This window comes from Schistocerca gregaria, unplaced genomic scaffold, assembly GCF_023897955.1.
Source record: "Schistocerca gregaria isolate iqSchGreg1 unplaced genomic scaffold, iqSchGreg1.2 ptg000537l, whole genome shotgun sequence".
NCBI classification, from domain to species: Eukaryota; Metazoa; Arthropoda; class Insecta; order Orthoptera; family Acrididae; genus Schistocerca; species Schistocerca gregaria.
The window spans coordinates 1,048,471-1,069,242 of NW_026061934.1; positions in this window are offsets into that span (position 1 = coordinate 1,048,471).

Consider the following 20,772-nt stretch of genomic DNA (forward strand, 5'->3'; position numbering starts at 1 on the left):
TCGTGTATGGAACGTTTAGAAAACAGGCCTTAGTGTAGTTCAGACTGATACTGCAAGCAGAGGTAAACGCCAAATTTGTTCTCTGACTGCTGCTGAGTGTGGGTCTCTAGTAATGGTCGTCTGTTTGCTGAGTGCAGGAGGTTCTTATGTTGCCCTGATGTTCGTATTCCCGAGAATGGATGAGGGGAAAGACCATTGTTTCAACTGATTTGCTGTACAAAAAAGAGTTAGAAGTCATTATTAAAGAAAAGAGAGGAAAAGAACTTTGCCAAAGACCCCCTAGTGAGATAAGCTTCTACATCCTTACATTTGTCCTCTAGCCATCCATGTCTGCTTAGCCATTTTGCGCTTCCTGTCGATCTCATTTTTGAGACGTCTGTGTACCTTGTTGGCTGCTTCATTTATTGCATTTTTATATTTTCTCCTTTCATCAATTAAATTCAATATCTCTTCTGTTATCCAAGGATTTCTAATAGCCCTCGTCTTTTTACCTATTTGATCCTCTGCTGCCTTCACTACTTCATCCTTCTACTGTATTTCCTTCCCTTGCCAAAGAAACACACTATATCATAGGATCCAACAAGTTTGCTTTCATGGAGCATCCACTGCCAAATATTCTCGCTGTAGTGAGTCTTAAGTGCACCCATAAATGTACGATCTAGCAGTTGCAGGACTAGAACAATTAGCCTCAATAACTTCGTCATTCTTGGGCGGCAGTTCATAGTTACAATTCGCTGAAACCTGCCAGCTTGATCACCCAACCTGTTGGCGTCGTCTTTTTTACCTGGTGTGCTAGGTGAAGGCAACTCCAATCGTTCAGCTCCAGATACAATAACCTCTTTATCTGACGGCCTCTCAAGTCCGATGTCAGTTTTGTCATCCGGGAGGAAATCTGCATCGGTGAATACGGACTGGTCCGTGGGCCATACTCCAGTAGCTTTCAAACCTTTAATAGCATTGTTGCACTTTTGATGAAAAAAGCGTTGAAATTTGAAAGATCACCGCGGCCTGCACATCCCTCGGTCCATACGCGGAGTCAGTGGAGGGGAGAGGCGACAGGTATATATACCACACCGCCCGCCGGCATAGGACGTCAGTCAACAGGAGTAATCTGATGATGATGGCACGCTACGCCGTGACTGGAACACGATAGAGGGAAAAGGAAGAGAAGGAAACGTAGTAGGTGAATATGGATTGGGGTTAAGAAATGAAAGAGGAAGCTGCCTGGTAGAATTTTGCACACAGCACAACTTAATCGTAGCTAACACTTTGTTTCAGAATCATGAAAGGAGGTTGTATACATGGAAGAACCCTGGAGATACCTTTTAGTATCAGATAGATTATATAATGGTAAGGCAGAGATTAAGGAACCAGGTTTTAAATTGTAAGACATTTCCAGGGGCAAATGTGGACTCTGACCACAATCTATTGGTTATGTCCTGTAGATTAAAACTGCAAACAGGTGGGAATTTAAGGAGATGGGACCTGGATAAAGAGAAAGAACAAGTGGTTGTACAGAGTTTCAGTGAGAGCATAAAGGAACAATTGACAGTAATGGGGGAAAGAAATACAGTAGAAGAAGAATGGGTAGCTTTCAGAGATGAAATAGTGAAGGCAGAAGAGGATCAAGTAGGTAAAAAGACGAGGGCTGCTAGAAATCCTTGGGTAACAGAAGAGATATTGAATCTAACTGATGAAAGGAGAAAATATGAAAATACAGTAAGTGAAGCAGGCAAAAATGAATACAAACGTCTCAAAAATGAAATCGACAGGAAGTGCAAAATGGCTAAGCAGGGATGGATAGAGGACAAATGTAAGGATGTAGAGGCTGGTCTCACCAGGGGCTGCATGCCCGAGAGACCTTCAAGCACATTCATATTATATTAATATCCAGAAAAACTTGAATTTCAACACAGTCTAACATGTGTTGGACTGTGACGATACGGTAACAACTTTGATACTGCTTCCAGTTTGCGGAACTGGCGGCTGTTTAGGGGAGGCCCCTTGGGCCGGACTTGTTCTGGGTGACATCCTGGCGCTAAGGCCACGTGTCGGTTATGCCATCGGCACCCGGACTGTTCATTCAAACTTAGAGCTTTGAGAATGCCGAGTTTATATCGTCATAGCATGGAAAACGCACGCTGGGGAGTCTTTCCAAACGTGCAGCGCAATATCAAGCAAGACAGATATTCTGAAAGTGTGTTCGAACATTGACCAAAGAGATGGAAGAACGCCTTGTACGCCATATGCACGCCATCTTTCTTCAGTACAGACTCGCCATACACCATACTGGCTTTCAGTTGGTGTTGGTTTCAAGGTATAGTCTGTCTGTAAACTCAAGAGCGAGCAGCGCTTTTGGTGGGGGAAGCGGCCTTTTCCGGGAGAACCCTGCCACTGGCCTACAGGGGCACCCAAAATCAGTTGCCTGTTACCTGTCTAGCGGCGTAGATCGGCGTGCAGTGGTGTACAATACGTCGTTTCTGTTCGTGAGATCCTTGTTGCCAGCATCAGTCACTGACATACTTCGGTATCTGGAAGTGCTGGATAACAGCGTTGCATTGCAAGAAAATTGCAGAAGACGAAGAGGAGCTATTTGCGGAGTACATTTCCCCACCATGTTCTAGTTCTGGGTGGAGATTTTAATTTGCCAGATACACCAGGTGACCAAGAAGTCAGTATAAATTTGAAAACTGAAGAAATCACGGAATAATGTAGATAGGGAGGTACAAATTGACACACATGCTTGGAATGTTGGAATGACATGGGATTTGAATAGAACCAAAAAAAAAATACAAAAGTTCAAAAAATGTCCGACAGACGGCGCTTCATCTGATCAGAATAGCATGACAAAGCAAAAATGATGTTCTTTACAGGAAATGCTCAATATGTCCACCATCATTCGGCAACAGTAATTGTAATCGAGGAATAATGCTGTGAACAACACTGTAAAGCATGTCCGGAGTATATGGTGAGGCATTGGCGTTGGATGTTGTCTTTGAGCATTCCTAGAGATGTCGCTCGATCACGATACACTTGCGACTTCAGGTAACCCCAAAGCCAATAATCGCACGGACTGAGGTCTGGGGACCTAGGAGGCCAAGCGTGACGAAAGTGGCGGCTGAGCACACGATCATCACCAAACGACGTGCATAAGAGATCTGTCAGACATTTTGTGAATTTGTTTTTTCTAATAAATCCCCATGTCATTCCAAGCATGTGTCTCAATTTTTACCTCTCTATCTACATTATTCCATGGTTTATCACTTTTTCCAATTTATACTGACTTTTTGATCACCCGTTAGACTGGGAGACTCAAACGTTTATTACGGGTGGCAGGGACAAAGAATCCAGTTAAATTTTTTTAAAATGCTTTATCTGAAAAACTACCTTGAGCAGTTAAACAGAGAACCGACTCGTGGCGATAACATATTGGACCTTCTGGCGACAAACAGACCCGAAACAGTTAACGCAGAACACGGAATCAGCGATCATAAAGCGGTTACTGCATCACTGATTTCAGCCGTAAGTAGAAATATTAAGAAAGTAGGAAGATTTTTCTGTTTAGCAAAAGTGACAAAAAGCAGATTACAGAGTACCTGACGGCTCAACACAAAAGTTTTGTCTCAAGTACAGATAGTGTTGAGGATCAGTGGAAAAAGTTCAAAACCATCGTACAATATGCGTTAGATGAGTACGTGCCAAGCAAGATCGTAAGAAATGGAAAAGAGCCACCGTGGTACAACAACCGAGTTTTAAAACTGTTGCGGAAGCAAAGGGAACTTCACAGCAAACATGAACATAGCCAAAGCCTTGCAGACAAACTAAAATTACGCGAAGCGAAATGTAATGTGAGGAGGGCTATGCGAGAGGCATTCAATGAATTCGAAAGTAAAGTTCAATGTACTGATTGGCAGAAAACCCTAAGAAATTTTGGTCTTATGTCAAAGCAGTAGGTGGAGCAAAACGAAATGTTCAGACACCGTGTATGCAGACGGCGTCGCCGCCGACTTAAAGCGCGCGCCGCGGCAGGGCGGTACTGCGTCGTGAGTCAGCCTGTGGAGGCGCCCCGTGACGTGGCTGGGTAGCCAGAGTGGGGACAGACTGTAAACGGGCACAGTGAGGATCCATAAGAAACGCATTGTCGTTGATACAATCTGTCATATTTCAGTGTCAGTTAATAACGTATCTACCATTAAAACTTTCAGTAGGTCAGATTCAATGTATGGCCATTCGACAGTCACAGTCGGTAGAGCGAAATGATGAGGTAGCTGGTAATGTGATTCTTGTTTGCGCCTCAGTGGATCCGAATATTTTTATTACTAGTCTTCGCTTTTTCTGTTAGGATCTGATACTTTTATTGCACCGAAAAGAAAGTATATTCTCTAATATTCGATGTTACATATGTACGTTCCATCTGAGGATGGAGTTTGTTCGAATGGTTTAATCTACAAGACAGATTGCACTACATGCAGTAAGATATAACAAGAAAGTGTAAAATAAGTTTTTTTTATTTCACATGTTGTGAAGATTCTGCTGCTGAATAGGAACAAATATAAAGTAAGACTTTGAATCGCGCTATTTGTTACGGAGCTTCTCTTTCTGCCTCATAACATGTCCGTGGACACAACACGCAGAACAACGTGACTCTCACGTGGACAAGAGAGGAAAGGCGCGTTTTAATAGCGCTAGCTTAAGAATTTTACGCCCATGAATTTTGTAAAGTGGGTGATAGAGAGAAACGTGTGACGAGGGCCTCCCGACCGCTCGCCTGGTGCAGGTCTTTCGACTTGACGCCACTTCGGTGACATGCGCGTAGTTGGAGATGAAATGATGACGATTAGGACAACACGACACCCAGTCCCTGAGCAGAGAAAATCTCCAACCCAGCCAGGAATCGAACCCGTCAGTCACGCTGACCACGCAGCTACCGCGGCGGACAACCGGGTGATGTGTGACCCAGATGCTGCCGCTGCGGTCGCGTGTACCACGTTGACACGCACATGCTTTATGCACAAGTCAGAGCGTTCGGCAGCACTTTCAACTTGGCACGCTCAAGACTGACGTTCACAACACCGTCCGTGTAGTGACGGCATTACACTTTCCTAAAACAGTGCACGGAGATCGGCGCAAATATTGTTGAGTGGTACTTAAGATAGGGAAATAAATTAGTGAAATCATGGTGAAGTGAAGTAGAAATTTAAAATTAATGAGAAACTTCGTTTAGCTTAGAAGAGTTACAACGGGCAGAGCAGAAGAGGCAATGACCGCGAAGTCAGCACATTCAGGAGAAGCTATCGTCCTCCCCCACGTAAGCAGAAGCTGTCGATTCAGCCGTCAGGGCATCGCCCGTCCGGCTCACGTGTTTCTCAATTGTCACACGTGATCAAAGGCCCTCGCCTACATTCCGAGAGCCAATGACCGACGTTAAGAAGATCCTTCGCGAAGCTTTTCGACGTGACAGAAGAGGCAACGACAGCGATGTTGTTCACCTCCAGTGAAGTGAAGTGAATAAGTACGCGAGACGCAGTGGGCCCGACAGGAGTAGCTTTCAGTTCAGTTCCGGTACAGTCGGTGCTCAAGACCGTCATGCAGGAAGATACTACATCGTACACAGAAGCACCGAGTCCGCCGCTGTAATGGAATAGCAAGCAGCAGCCTCGGCGCCAGAAGACAGAAGGTATTTGAGGCCAGATTTTTATGTACCCGAGTGACTCGTGAGGACGGGAAGGAGACAGCGCACATCAGCAGTCACGTCCGATTCACGACTTCTTCCTCAATAATCAAACGGACCACCTCGCGATGCGCGTCTCCAGTCAACTGGGCGAAACGGCGACACGAGATACACACCGCCGTGCGTAATCAGACGCCGCCGCTCACGCAAGCAGAAGGCTTCGCAAACGACACAGTTGCCAGTATCCCAGCCAGAAACCCTTGTACAAAACTTTCAATAAAAGTTATCTTATGTAAAACTGCTGTTTCATTCTACCTCATACCTGAGGCAAGGATGAACCCACCCTGCAAAAATGTTGTTAAGAGAGAAAAAGTAATTTATTTAGTGTTTTTTCACCCTGACATAATGCTTTAGAATCAAATGCCCTTTGCAGTAGTGCTTATCCTGACAGATGACCATCACAAACAGAGAAAACCCAGTTACAGTACGGAGTACAGAGGAGCGGAGAGTATTCGTTATGAAGGGGTGCCGTCGAGAATAGATACGATGTGTCAGGGGACGAAAAGCAGTTCGCTATAAAATTAACGAAGAATGCCAACAAGTTAGGAATTACTACAATAATAGTGATTGCGATATTTCTCTCGGCAGTTGAAACCGAGTAGGTGAGCGAGTAAGGTAACCAGGAAAATAACAATAGCTACAGTTGTATGCTATAGCATACAATGTAAAGAATTTCAGGCAAATAGTTACCACATGTTACAGGTCCTGTACTGGCCTTTCTGGATACAGAAAATTTTCGACTGGCCAGCACATTCTCCAGATATCTCACCAACTGAAAAGGCCTGGTCAATGGTAGCCGAGCAACGGGCTCGTCACAATACTCCAGTCACTACTCTTGATGAACTGTGGTATCGTGTTGAAGCTGCATGGGCAGCTGTACCTGTACACGCCGTCCAAGCTCTGTTTGACTCAATGCCCAGGCGTATCAAGGCCGTTATTACGGCCAGGGGTGGTTGTTCTGGGTACGGATTTCTCTGGATCTATGGACCCAAATTGCGTGAAAATGTAATCACATGTCAGTTCTAGTATAATATATTTGTCCAATGAATACCCGTTAATCATCTGTAGCAATTTTAATGGCCAGTAGTGTATAAGAACAGTAATAGGACGGACCTGCAAAATTACAGTCCAATATCGTTGACATCCATTTGCTGCAGAATTCTTGAACATACAGCTACGGAAAAAATCGCAACACCACAAGCAGTTGTGAGAGATAAACGAAAGTTGGTAGGCGTGTTTCTACAATTGAAAAATGGTGTCGATTTAAATTTCGCGCCAGTCGCATAAGAATGGTGTTAGTAGGGGCACTGTGAGGGTGCAGATCAGGTCTGCTGTAAATACACGCCGTGGCGGTTGTGAGCGTTAGTTACCTTCTAGATTGGACGTGGTGGTTTGATCTTAGCCAAGAATGCCTTTGAGGAGACAGAGGCGCCATTACGATCATCTTAACGAGTTTGAACGAGGTCGTGTAATAGGGCCACGAGAAGCTGGATGTTCCTCCAGCGATTTCGCAGGAGACTTGGCAGAAATTTAGCACTGTATACTGGCAGCGGTGACCGCGAGAATGTACGGTCGCAAAAAGCTCGAGCTCCGACCGGTCACGTGGCGCTACCAAGAGGGAAGGCAGTCGTGTCTGGCGTACGTCTCTGGCACATCACATTTCTTCTGCAGTAACAATTCGAACAGCAGTCGACGACATAACGAAATAAAAATCGATTACTTCAGGGACAGCCCCGAGCCAAGGCGCCCAGTAGCATGCATTTCACTGACCCCCAAACCACCGGCATTTGCGACACAAAACTGACATCGCACACCATTACAACACAATGCGTGCCCGTTTCAATGTTTGCATTCAACATTCTGATCGTTACATCTGTTATTAACTTACCAGCATGTCACTTTTGCAACGGCTTATTTCGCGCTTACGTTGCCCTGTGATGCTGCAATGTTAATTACTTAAATATCCTACATAGACAGACGTATTCCCGAAATTTCATTACTCTACATGATTTTTTGTTCGTTTGTTACTGTGATTTTTTTTTTTTTTTTTTTATCGCCAGTTCATTTGTCCAGTCGCGGAAGCCGTCAGGCTCTGATGCCACCCTGCAACACACCTCTGCCAGGCAGGCTGCATAGAGCATAGCCCCTGTAAATCAGTAACGCACAGTCCAGCGAGCTAAGAAAGTTGCAGCTCGGTCCGCAGAGGTCCTTCGTGTACACGAGACACTAGAACAGGTGGTGCACGCATCCGCGACAGGGTCACTGCTGCTATGGACCTTCTGCTGCATCCACTGGAGTGTTAGTGTGCCTCCCGGGCAGTCCCGTCGTAGCCGACAATTGGTGCCCACCGCTACGAACCCAGCATCGCCTCCGACTGCACGCCGCCTTCGCTTCCTGTCCACAGTGTTAACTATACAGACGGCGCTTCTACGAAATCGGCAAAAAATCTCCTGCACCATTTAAAGAGTATTATGTCTTTGAAGAAAACTACACTGTCAAAAATTCCCTTTAACTAACAGCTAAAATTAAAAACTTTTCCATTTCTGATGATGGTAATTCCGTATCCTTTAACGTAGTTAATTTACTTGCTAACATTCACATTTATGAGACTATTAAAATTACTGATGAGAATCTTCTCCAACACAAAAACCTAATGTACAAGAAATTAAAGATGTCATTAGGTTATTACTTCTGATACTCTCCTACAACTATTTCCAGTTTAACGCTGAAATTTTTTTTACGACCTTAAGCCTTTGCCGTGCCCATTTGTATAACAAGTACGCTTGCCAACAGTTTTGTTAAACATCACAAAAGGCAGTACTTTAAGAAATTGGTGTGACCTGAGCAATTTTCCAGTCTTTAGGTACGGATCTTTCTGTGAGCGGTTGTATACAATTACTAAACATGGGGCTATTGTATCAGCACACTCAGAGGAACTTGACTGGTATACAATCTGGAACGGAAACCTTGCCTTTAATAAGTTATTTAAGCTGCTTTGCTACACCGAGGATATATGCTTCTCATTTTGGCACTTTTTGTTGACTGGGCTTCGGGAATGCTTACTTCGTATTCTTTGCTGAAGGAGTTTCGGAAAACCACGTTTCTTAACTCTACTTTAGTGGCACTGTCATCAGTGACTCCACTGTTACTTTCGCCCAGTGAAGGTACTGATTGCGTCTTGACACTGGTGTACTCTATGCATGACCAGAATCTCTTTGGGTTTTTCGCCAGATTTCGAAACAGAGCTTTGTTGCGGAAATTATCAAGAGCATCTCGCACTGTAGTAACCGCTATATTTAGAACTTCTGCAAAACATTGCCAGTCTTGCGGATTTTGGATTCTTTTAGATTTGGCATGCTTTTTCGTTACTTCTGCAACAGCGATTTCACCCGTTTTGTCCATGGGGGATCAGTACCATCACTTATTAATCTATGTGGTATATATATCTCTCAATTGCAATCGATACTATTTCTCTGAAATCATTCCACATCTTTTCTACGCTTACATGATCAGATCGGAAGGAGTGGAGGCTGTTTCCTTAAAAATCGTTAAGAGCATTATTAGCTTTTTTAAAATAGATGTACTTTGAGTTTCTTTTTGATGGCTGTAGGTGTTACAGTATTCAGTGTAGCAGCAACTGCCTTGTGGTCGCCAATCCCTGTGTTCGTCATGATACTACCTATTCATCCAGGAATATTTGCTGCTATGAGGTCAAGTACGCTTTCGTAACCATTTATGCTTCGAGTGGGCTCACGAACTAATAGTTCAAAATACTTTTTTTTAGAAAGCATTGAGTACTATTTCAGGTGACGTTTTAAGCCTGCCGCCGGCTTTAAACGTGTAAATTTTCCACCATATCGAGGATACATTGAAATCACCACCGACTATAATTGTGTGAGTGGGGTACCTTTTGAAATGAGACTCACGTTTTCTTTGAACTGTTCAGCAACTATATCCTCTCACTCGGGGGTCGGTAAAACGATCCAGTTTAGTCCGATTGACAAGTACAGCTTCTACCCAAACTATTTCGCAGGAACTATCTACTTCAGTTTCACTACAAGGTAAACTACTTCTGACAGCAATAAATACTCCAGCACCAACTATGTTTAATCTATCCCTTCTGAACGTTGTTAGGTCGTTTGAAAAAATTTCGGCTTAACATATTTCCGGCTTTAGCCAGGTTTCCGTACCTATAACTGTTTGAGCTTCAGTGCTTTCTATTAGGGCCTGGAGCTCTGGTTCTTTCCCAACACAGCTACGATAATTTACAACACCGATCGTTTCTACAACCTCCTTACTGTGTGTTACCTGCCCCCTTTTAGACAGACGCCATTTCTATGTTTTCCTGAGACCCTCTAACCTAAAAATGCACCCCAGCCGCCCCCACTACCCGTGTAGTGGACTCCTGACCTATTAAGCGGAATCCGGAAACCCACCACCCTATGGCTCAAGTCAAGGTATCTGAGGCCTACACAGTCACATAACCGCCTGAGCCTATGATTCATACCTTCCACTCGGCTCTGCACCGAAGGACCACAGTCGGTTCTGTCGATGATGCTGCAGATGGTGAGCTCCGCTTTAATCTCGCAAGCAAGACTGGCAGTCTTTACCATTTCCGCTAAACAAAAGGAGAGAGAATCTCCTCCAATCCAAAGCGACACAAGCCATTGGCACCGACTGGGGCCACCACCTGCAGTTGGGTGCACCCTGTACTCTTCATGGCATCCGGAAGCACTCTTTAGAAATCAGGACTGACTCCCCCACCTTGTGCACACTGCCATCCTTCCACACCTTGGCAGCCATGTTACTAAGGGGGCCCAATTACGCGCCTATTATTGGAGTTCCGAACCACCAGCAAACTCACCTTCTGTGAACACCACGAATTTGCGTTCCAAGAAGGTTCCTCTGGAGGCCCTACGATCGGCCCCTCGCAAAGTCTTTCGCTGCCTGCCATACTTTGGAATGATCTCTCACTCGACCACAGATGAGGGATCAACCTCAGCGCTGCAGACCAACATAAATGTAGGATAATGACATCACTGCTGCTCAAAAATCTGCAGTCAGAGAAGACAACTCCAAATGCAAGGGGAAAAGACACAAGAATGCTATAAGTAAATATCAGAAACTTATCTATTATAAAGAACATTCCTAGATGTTGAAAGCGACCGAAATTGTTAATTCTACTTACGATGTTTTAAAAGAATTAACTTATATGGTAAAATAAACCAAGTCTGCTTTTCTTCATGGTTACGTGACGTTACGTATATATCTGTTTTGTATTTTTATTCGTCCATGCCTTTCGTTTAAGCACTCACTCAAGCTAAACAGGTCTCTGCTGCCAAGTCATTATCAATTGTCATTGATGAAGGGTGAAAGCAAAGGAAAGAGTATTCACTTTCTTTTGCCTGATGGCGGATTTAGGGAGTTGGGATGCATGGCAAAAGCGCATTCTTACGCGACTTTTATTTTTACCAAAGTACTTTTATACCGTAACAGCGTTGTGTACGTTGATTATGACTCTATGATCATACTGACATACTAAAAAGGACAACCAAACCAGCATCCACTGCAACGTGGATAGTAGTACGAAAAGATTTGTTTTTACTTTTTAGACATTACTCCTGAGTAGAAAATTCGAAGCGCAAGGGACCGTTACAATCGAGTCTGCACAATTCGAAGTTCGAATAATTAACTCGACTTTACTCTAGATGAAATCAGGAAAAATCGAAATAAAATTTTGATTTTTTTTTACTAACGTATTTCCAGTTTTCTTACATGTTTTTTTGCTTTAGTATTTGAAACGGAAGGTACACACAAATGTTCGAAAATACATACATTCAGCTTCATTCACTTTTCAATACTGAACAAACTGTTACGAATGGATGCATTTTGTGAACTAAATTTCTTATAAACCACCTTATGCCTTTGGATTTAGCGTGTCACTTCTTATTTGTATCTGAGACTTCGGTTCCCAGACTAACCGTTAATGATTTAGCGTTCCGTTAAGCTATAACCTCCGACAAATACCTTTTGTACCCTGCATTGGGTAAGGCAATACTATAAACTTTCGTCTCGCCCGGTCTGCTTGCTCCCGCTTTTTAATACTTATCAGCAACATTATCTTTCCGCTCGATGATCGTTTGCAGCTTGGATGGTGGAATCCCGAAACAATTCGTGTAACGAATTGTTTCGTTGCATTCCACAGCGTCGAAACTCGTTTCTGTTTTACGAATGTCGGAAACTTCCTGGAAAGTATCCTAAAGTGAAAAACGTCTACTTTCTCCGTGGTCGAAGTTCCTTGTGTGACAAAATGGCGTCAGATTTGAATCACTATTAATTACGAGACTGACAGTGCGCAAACAAAGGTTAAGTCCACGTGGTTGTCACTTATTGCCTGTATTGGCATATGCGGGTCATTGTTAGGAATCATCTTTATGTAAAATTATAAACTGGTGAAGCTGTTAGCTAGGATTCTCATTTGTGTGTCATTGCGATGAACAGCTTAGGGAGCGCCGCTAGGAGTAACAGAAAATAAAAATATTCGCTGGAATATAAACGAAAATCTATATTGAGTTTAAACCTACGACACATAGGAAGAGTTCGTCTCAGGACTTGTAAATATGCTCTAAATTACAGAAAACGTGAGAAAAGCCCTCCCAGAAGCCTAAATAGGGCAGCGCTGAGAGAAGGTGACAGCTCCCTCAGAGTCGGAAAAAAAGGAAGAAATTGCGAAACGCGATAACGTACTCAAAGGCTATATCGTACCCCAACCACTGAAAAGTCCAAAATTGTGAGTGTGACCACTGTAATAAAGATATTGTTAACTAAATTTCATATTAATATGAAACACATGTTACGATTTTATCCCGACGTTTTCACGAAAACTCTACGGCCCAGACCTGAACTGCACACACAGAAATTTATTTGCAACGGATTAACAATATGCTGTGGTATTTAGTGCACTGTTAAAACAACTGATGAAACAGACAGAATTATCTGGTGTAAGCTAGGCGTTGACTTGTAATTATAGAATGTCTGCGGGTCGTTTTCATATGACAGTCGCCTCGATTAGTGAAGAAGTTGCTTCGGTTTTCTCGAGGCATTTGGGAACAGGTTGAAACAAACGATTAACAACCGTCGACTGCATACAGTCGCAAAGGCTGATTTCAAATGTCTTTGGTAACTGTAAAGCTACTTCACCTGGGTAGGGGGGACAGCTACTAGTCGGAGGTAAACACTTCCCCCTCACAGCGTTCTAATGTTGCCGGCTACACTATGCCACTCAGCGTCCGATGTAAACACAGCCGACAACAGGAAGTGTGACAGGACTACCAGACCGAGTTCAGAGCAGGAAACGGCCGGGGTTCCCGGTGGTCTAGTGGTAAGGGGGTCTGGAACGTTCCAGCGCCTCGGCTGGGGCTATTCGCCCCAGCCGGGCCGGGGTTCAATCCCCGGCCGGCGCTGGAATTTTCAGATTTCCGAACACTAGCCTCCACCTCTGCCCTGGCATGTGGCGCATACCGGGCACCCCCGTGGGGTCCGTGCTTCGGATCCCACGTGGAGCTCACTCCCACACTACAAAATATACCTCATTATGCTGCTGCAATCACTTATTTTAAATTTTAATACGCACACTTTCTTCACCAGACCACATCTGCATATATTTTCCAGGTACTTTCTACATATTATATTTCACTGTCAAAAGAAACAGCATAGTATCATGAACATTTGTAGGATTACAACAATGAAATAATATCCTTACTAAAAAAAGTAATACGTTTTATTTTCGTTTTTGTTCTAAATGCTGCTAAGATAACTACAAGAAATTGGAAGCTGTTTTGGTATTTAATAATCAGTAATTAGAAAAATAAATTTGGCTATAATACTGATACATATATTACATATTTACTTAGTACATTCTCAGTGCAGGAACAGGATAAATAGTTTCAATGTCAAAAGAAATGCAAAATATTATATCAAATTTTTTTTTAATTATTCAAGAGTCAAAATGAGATTATGACATGACACAGGTCACTAATGAGGTACTCTCTTTCTTTGTATGAAAGAGGATAATTATCCTGGTTTTATGTGAGCTGAATGTTAAATTAAACAGATAACATTTAACATTTAAAAAACGAATTTCTTGACGATTTTACTGACAGGTCTACATGTTTCATATTATATTTCTGACGGTAGTTAGCTGACATCCTCTCAGGCTCAGCTTTATATGAAAGTATCTTGCAGGTCAGAAAATAAATTTTATCACTACCTCTACAGATTCAGTTGGTCTATTGTTGTTGTACTATTGTTGCATTGCGAGAGAGAGACTGCTACTATAGCTGTTTTCTTTTTCTATTAAATTCCGTGCCATATCTCCATTCTAAATGCTAAAAATCGTGGATAAAACTTTTAGCAATACTATTTCCTTTTCACCACATCGCTGCTAGGTGTCGCTACTGGTCCCTCACACAGTCAGTTGTCTGTAGCGCAGGGCTTCGCTACCAGTGGACTCACTCTGCCGGGATTTGCTGCTTCATTCCTGAACGAGTACGCCGGCTGAAATACCCGCTAAATCCTCACACTAAACGAGAAGCGTAATAGCACCAATACCAAATAAGGCAACTCGTGGTCAGTGCGAATATTTTCAAACCACCACTATGATAACTCCTAGCTGAAAATACTGATACAAACTATTTGCAGAGGAATGGAGCACCTTACAGAAGCTGATTTAGAGGAAAATCAATTTGGAGGGTACAGCACCCATATTTATAACATCTTTCGATACAGAAAAAACTTTTGACGATGTTGACCAGAATATACAGTTTGAATTTAAGATGCAACCAGGAATAAAATATAGCGAGCGAAGCATTACTTAGAACTCCACCAGAAACGAGACAGCAGCTGTACGAGTTGAAGGACATGAAAGAAAGGAAATACGTGACAAGTGAGTGAGACAGGATTCTAGTCCATTCCCTGATGTTATTCATTCTTTATACAGGGTGTTTCACAAATCATGCTTCACACTACTCAGGGCTGTTCAGGGGACGTAACTGATGAAGTTTTACATAGGAATCTACTTCTGAAAGTGTCATCCAGCGACGCTACAGAGCGTCAAAGTTATAGATACCGGTGCCTACAAAAATAGAGGGATCCCACGAAGATGTTACAACCTTTCTAAGATGATGCAGATGGAAAAATGCATAAATTTGAGATTATGTCCTTGTATCGGAAAATTATAACAGAGAACCTTTCTGTTACCTCAGTATGTACCGTTATCGTTGTTGCTAAGATGTAGGACAGGAAACTTTCAGGTGTGGTGGTACGGAACGAGAGAAGAAAACAATGTGCAGTACACATAGGCTGTTACATGCATACATCAGGAACCATGAGCACTTGTTCATCTTCGCTAGCGTTCTTTGTAGGAACTATATCGCTTCTGTCCGATATTTTGAGAATGATACAATTATTTTTTCCTAAAACCTAGCAGCTGAATAGTGCTTGAAACGATATAAATGGTACTTATGATTTATGGTATGGAGACAGAAACGGTAGTTCACTTTAATGATAACAATATAGAGCAAAATTCTGTAATGTTTCTGCAAAATGCCATAACACCCAAATCCTGAAATATAATCGGATATTTCGAATGTGGTACGACACCAGCTGTACAGTTTACTGGACAGATACAGAGTTTTCCGAAATTCTAGCACTTTTAGAGGGAACTAAGCGACAATATTTTTAATTTGAACCCCCGTACGGAAACGTATACTTTCCGTGCTACAGCCGTTTGAATACATGTTTGCTACGTGGGTAGGCAAAAGGGTAGCCATCGTGGGATGGCGGAAGGGGTGGGGGAAGATGCTTACGTCGGATGTCATTCACCGTCAGCCCTGCCACTCTGACAAGGTTCGTGCGTCACTCAAGTGTCTCTCAGTATTAGAGAAATATTGCGGAGTGCACTTTTGCCGAATACACCGATATGATCCTACTGTATGGCGAAGTTCGTCGCCTTTATCAAGCTCGTTCTCAGCAGCGTCCAACTTCACGGCATACGCTTTTCGCCACAACTGCGCAACGACTTTGAGATAATGGTGCGTTCACCGTCAGCACGGGTGACTGCAGTGCTACAAAGAGACGCAGCGCACCTAAGTTTCAAAAGGCCGTATTGTAAAGAAGAGTGTTTCTGAAAACTTATCAAGTTTCCTTTCAATGAGTGGAATTGTGGAACTATCGATGTACTGGGTCACAGCTAATGACTTACTTGTACAAGTGGTCGCGTTACTAACATGTTTTCCGACGGCTGTAGCGAGGAAACGGTGCGTTACAGGAGATGGGTTCCAATTCAGAATACGAGTATTGTGTACTCATTCCCCATCTACACTAGGAGTTTGTAACGGAAATTTCGGAACATCGTGCATGTTTCCGGTATATTTTACAGTTGTTGTTCCACCATAATAGAAATTTCGAATACATTTCATAATTTCTGAGAGCTCATCAGGCGCGACTACCGTGTCCGCAGTATAAAACCCAGGGGGCCTCTTGCGTACGGGGGCTCTGACGCCCACGAGAACAACTGTAGGTAGAGAGCGCAACACAGCTTCTTTGATGGACATTTCACTCTAATGCTGCCAGATGTGTCTATTTTTAGAGGTATCTTGAACCGCCTCGCACCAGCTTTAAGCTCAAAGCCGAATGTCCCAAATTCTGGCCACTGCTAACATTCTGAAATACACTATCGGATCAAAAGTATCCAGACACCTGGTAGTGGACTTCAATATGCGGTATGACCACCTTTTGCCATTACGAGGGGTTAACCTCTGCTGGGAACGCTTTCAGTGTAGACGATATTTTATGCATCACACATGTTGAGAGTTTCATCTGTGTGTACGTACGTGACAATACACTGGCCAACAAGATCTCCACCTCTCTCCCCAATTTTGGAGCTATATGGGATTCTCCTTGCAACCAGGTCGAGATTTTGACGATGTAACAAATCAATTGAACTGAATATGGTACGACATCCGTCAGGAGGACATCCACCAACTTTATCAATGAAGATCAAGTCGAATAGCTGCTTCCTTAAGGGCCAGAGGTGGCCCAACGCGTTATGACTTTCTCCTGAGTGAGTCACCCAATTTAACAGCAATTGTTATCATTTGTTTGCCTTTACACGTACATCACATCTAACGATTTCCTTCACACTGGGATAATTTATTGGTGGTACTGTTTAGAGTGTAAATATGCAGGGTGTATCAAAAAGTATCAACCGATTTTTTTAAAAAAGTAACTATTATGTTGTTCGACATATGTGCGTGAATAGCGTACTGCTGGAAAGAGCAAACCCTACGGCTTTACATGGTTACCGCTTGGCAGCAGCACTGTCCGACCATTTCAGTCCTAGTAAAAATGGTGTCGCGGCGTCAGGAAGCGTTTTGTGTTCTGCATTTTGCGCAGTGTGGGCAGTAATAAGTGTTCGACGTGACTTTCGTACAAGGTACGATGATGATCCTCCTACAGCACAGAGCATTAGATGATGGCATCAACGATTAAGAGAAAGAGAAGGTTTGCGGAAAGGCGAATCGCCGGGCCGTCCCCGAATGCCTGACACAGACGTCAAACGCATCCGCCACAGTTTCACGAGGGGTCCGCAGAAATCCGTTCGCCGTGCAGCTCGAGAGCTCAGCACGTCCCCGATGTCCGTCTGGCGTCTCTGCGTCGACGTTTATGCATCAAACAATATTAAATTTAGCTAATGCGAGCTGTTCGTGAGGGCGATACATCGTGTGAAGTTCCATAATTTCACTCTTGTCAAGGTGGAGGATAGCCGTTTTCTCCCACAGTTAGTGTTTAGTGACGAGGCAACACTCCATTTACACAGAGAGGTGAACTGTCATAATGTGACAATATGAGGTACGGGACAACCACATGAAGGTGTACAACATAAAATAGACTCTCCTAAATTTAATGTATTTTGTACAGTTTAGAGGGAAAATGTGTGTGATTCATATTTCTTTGCCGGAAACACTGTTACAGTAAGCATATATCTCGATATGCCTGAAAACTTTCTCTTCTCACAGTTTGATTCGAACGACTTCATTTTCCAATGCGATGGGGCACCGCGACAGTGGCATCTGGAAGTGTGGGAATTTCTAAATCAAACGATTGCTGAACGATGGATCGTTCACACTGGACTAAATCACTCACCCTTAGACTACTAGACTCCAAGGTCACCGCACCCGACTATATGTGATTATATATGTATGGTTTTGTAAGAGACTCTTTATGTACCTACATTACCAACAGCAATAAATGAACTGAGACATCGCATAACAGCACCTGTGGAAACTGTAACTCCAGACATGCTTGCTGCAGTGTTGGTACAATTTGAACACCGCATTGACATGTTCCGTGCATCTCAACGATGCATATTGAACACCAATGAAAAGGATGAAAATAACTTTTTTAGTTTTCGTACATCAAAGGACAAAATTCATTGTATTCATTGTATATGTTTCTTAGTTCCAGAAATATAGACGGCCCAGGTCGGATGATTGTTTTTGATACACCACGTATAGTTAATGCACTTCAAAACCTCCCAATAATTAGGCCACTACCAAGATGGGAGACAACAAGTAGTCACACATGCGTCTTTGCATGTGTTGGATAAAAAGTGGTAGCACAATGCCATAATATGACGGATGTGAGTCATTCGGTACGCACACTTTCTGTTGCTGACAGATGGTGGGCTGAAGTAGTAAAGTCAGCAGCACAAGTCGTGTTTGAGTCAGTTGCAGTGTGTACTCTCTCAGAGTTGGAGAGGCTAGCTCGAGTGCCTTAATAGTATGTTTGGGAAACACGAAAAACGTGCTTGGGTGCAGACTGGAAGGGCACGTGGTCGGAGCGCGCAACAATCTTTCCCTCCAGTGCTGCATTCTACCAACTTACACGACGCCAAACGACGAGCCCTGTGCAGGAGCACCGCATACGTGGCAGCGGGACATACTGGGACATCCACCGTATTCATCCGGTAGAGTCCCCCCAATTATGGCCTGATCACCCAAATGAACGAAGTATTTCGTGGCACGTCTTACAGCAAATGATAAGACACCATATGGCGGTCCTAGCGAGACATCATCACAGATGGATGCACAGACAGTGTATGACATCTTTCATGTGGATGTGGAAAGTGATCGAGACGCGAGACGGAAATGTGATAAAGTGAATTTTAGTCAATGAAGACTGACATGAATTATAGCCAAACTGCCACTACTTTTCATTCACCTCCATGTATATTACCATACCCGTTTATTTTTACTCATAAAAATTTGTCAGTAATCTTGTATGAAATGTTTTCACAATTTTGGTTTGTTTTCTAGATGTATAGCAATTCGGTAAGAAAAATGGAAGAGTTTGATTTTTACTTACAATACTGCTCTGGCTGCACATTTTTCTGGGATCGGAACTGATGCCCTTAGCGTGAATGTACTTTGGCTTGCACCACAGCACATTTACTTGACGCAAAATACGACGAAATACTCTGCCAATACAGTTCGATTACCGTCTCGTAACTGTTGGACCTGGTGGTCTACCGGCACAGCGCGTGCCTGCAAATCGAGAATCTCGGGATCGAATCCCAGATGAACAAATAAATTTTTCTGTCTGCTTTTAATACAGCCTTCACCTCTCAATGATATGAGGAGTCGGTAGAAACAACATGTGGTGCGGATTCCACGTTAAACTGCCGATTCCCTTTCCCCGGTTGGACAACTGGAGTACGTTAATGATAAGCATGTCTTCAAAGTGCCGTCCAATTGAAAGACTTAAACGAGGGCACTGAAATAAGCGAAATTTATTATTATTATTACACTGTCCAGTCGCAGTAATCTGACCACGTGTTAAAATACGCAATAAACACCTTCTGCAGCACGAGACGCACAGGAATAGAGTCAATGATGTAATGACAGTCATAAGAAGCCATTCCTACCCCAGTACTTGTCATGCTGCGATAGAATTCTATCGATTGAGGATCCGTGGCACAAACTACTCGATCGAGGTGACCTTTCAGATTCTCGATTGGGTTCAAAGGCGGAAAATTTGGTGGTGAGGGCAGTACGGTAAATTCATCCTAGAGCTTTCAGAACCACGCACATACACTGCGAGCTATGTTACACGTGCATCTAGGGGTGGATATGGTCCCCAAGGATAGGTGCGTACTAGGGTTGATCCATTGTGCCTTTCAGAACAACGAGATCACCCAGGGAGTGCCACGAAAACATTGCCCACACCATAACACTCCCTCAGGGTTGCAGGGCGTTTGCTTTCAATCTGTCCGATGGAGCACAAAATGTGATGAATATGGAGAGGCCACCTGTAGCACTCAGTGGACTTTCAGTTGTGGTACCGGCGTGCAAATGCAAGCTTTCAACGCCAATGAAGAGCAGTCAGCGTGGGTGCAGGGACCAGGTGCCCACTGCGGAAGCCCATAAGTTGTTGAGGAAACATTGGTGGCAGCCCTCGGTTCGCCTGGGCTGTCAGCTGCACAAAAGTTGCACGTCTTCTCGCCAGCACACACATCTGCAGCTATCGTTCACCTGTGTCGCCTACTGCCCGTAGTCCAACACACTTGCCTTGGAGCCGGATTAGAATACCGAGATTTTGCCACTCACGGTTTACTTTACATACAGTGGCATGTGAAAAGATTACAGATTTTGCCGTTTCGGAAATGCTTCCACCCTTGGGAAGAAAGCCAACGATTATGCCCTGTTGGACGTCACATAAATCGCCCCTTTTACGCATTATGACAACGACTTCACTGTTTCCAGCCTCCTCCCCCCACCCCCATTCATCACCTACTAATGCTATCTCCTGGAGTCTATGGGTTATTACACGTTGACCTCGAAAATAGGAGTTGGTCATATTAATATGACTGGATCTATTATTATTATTATTGAAACTTCCTGGCAGATTGAAAATGGGTGCCGCACCGAGACTCGAACTCGGGACCCTTGCCTTTCGCTGGCAAGTGCTCTACCAACTGAGCC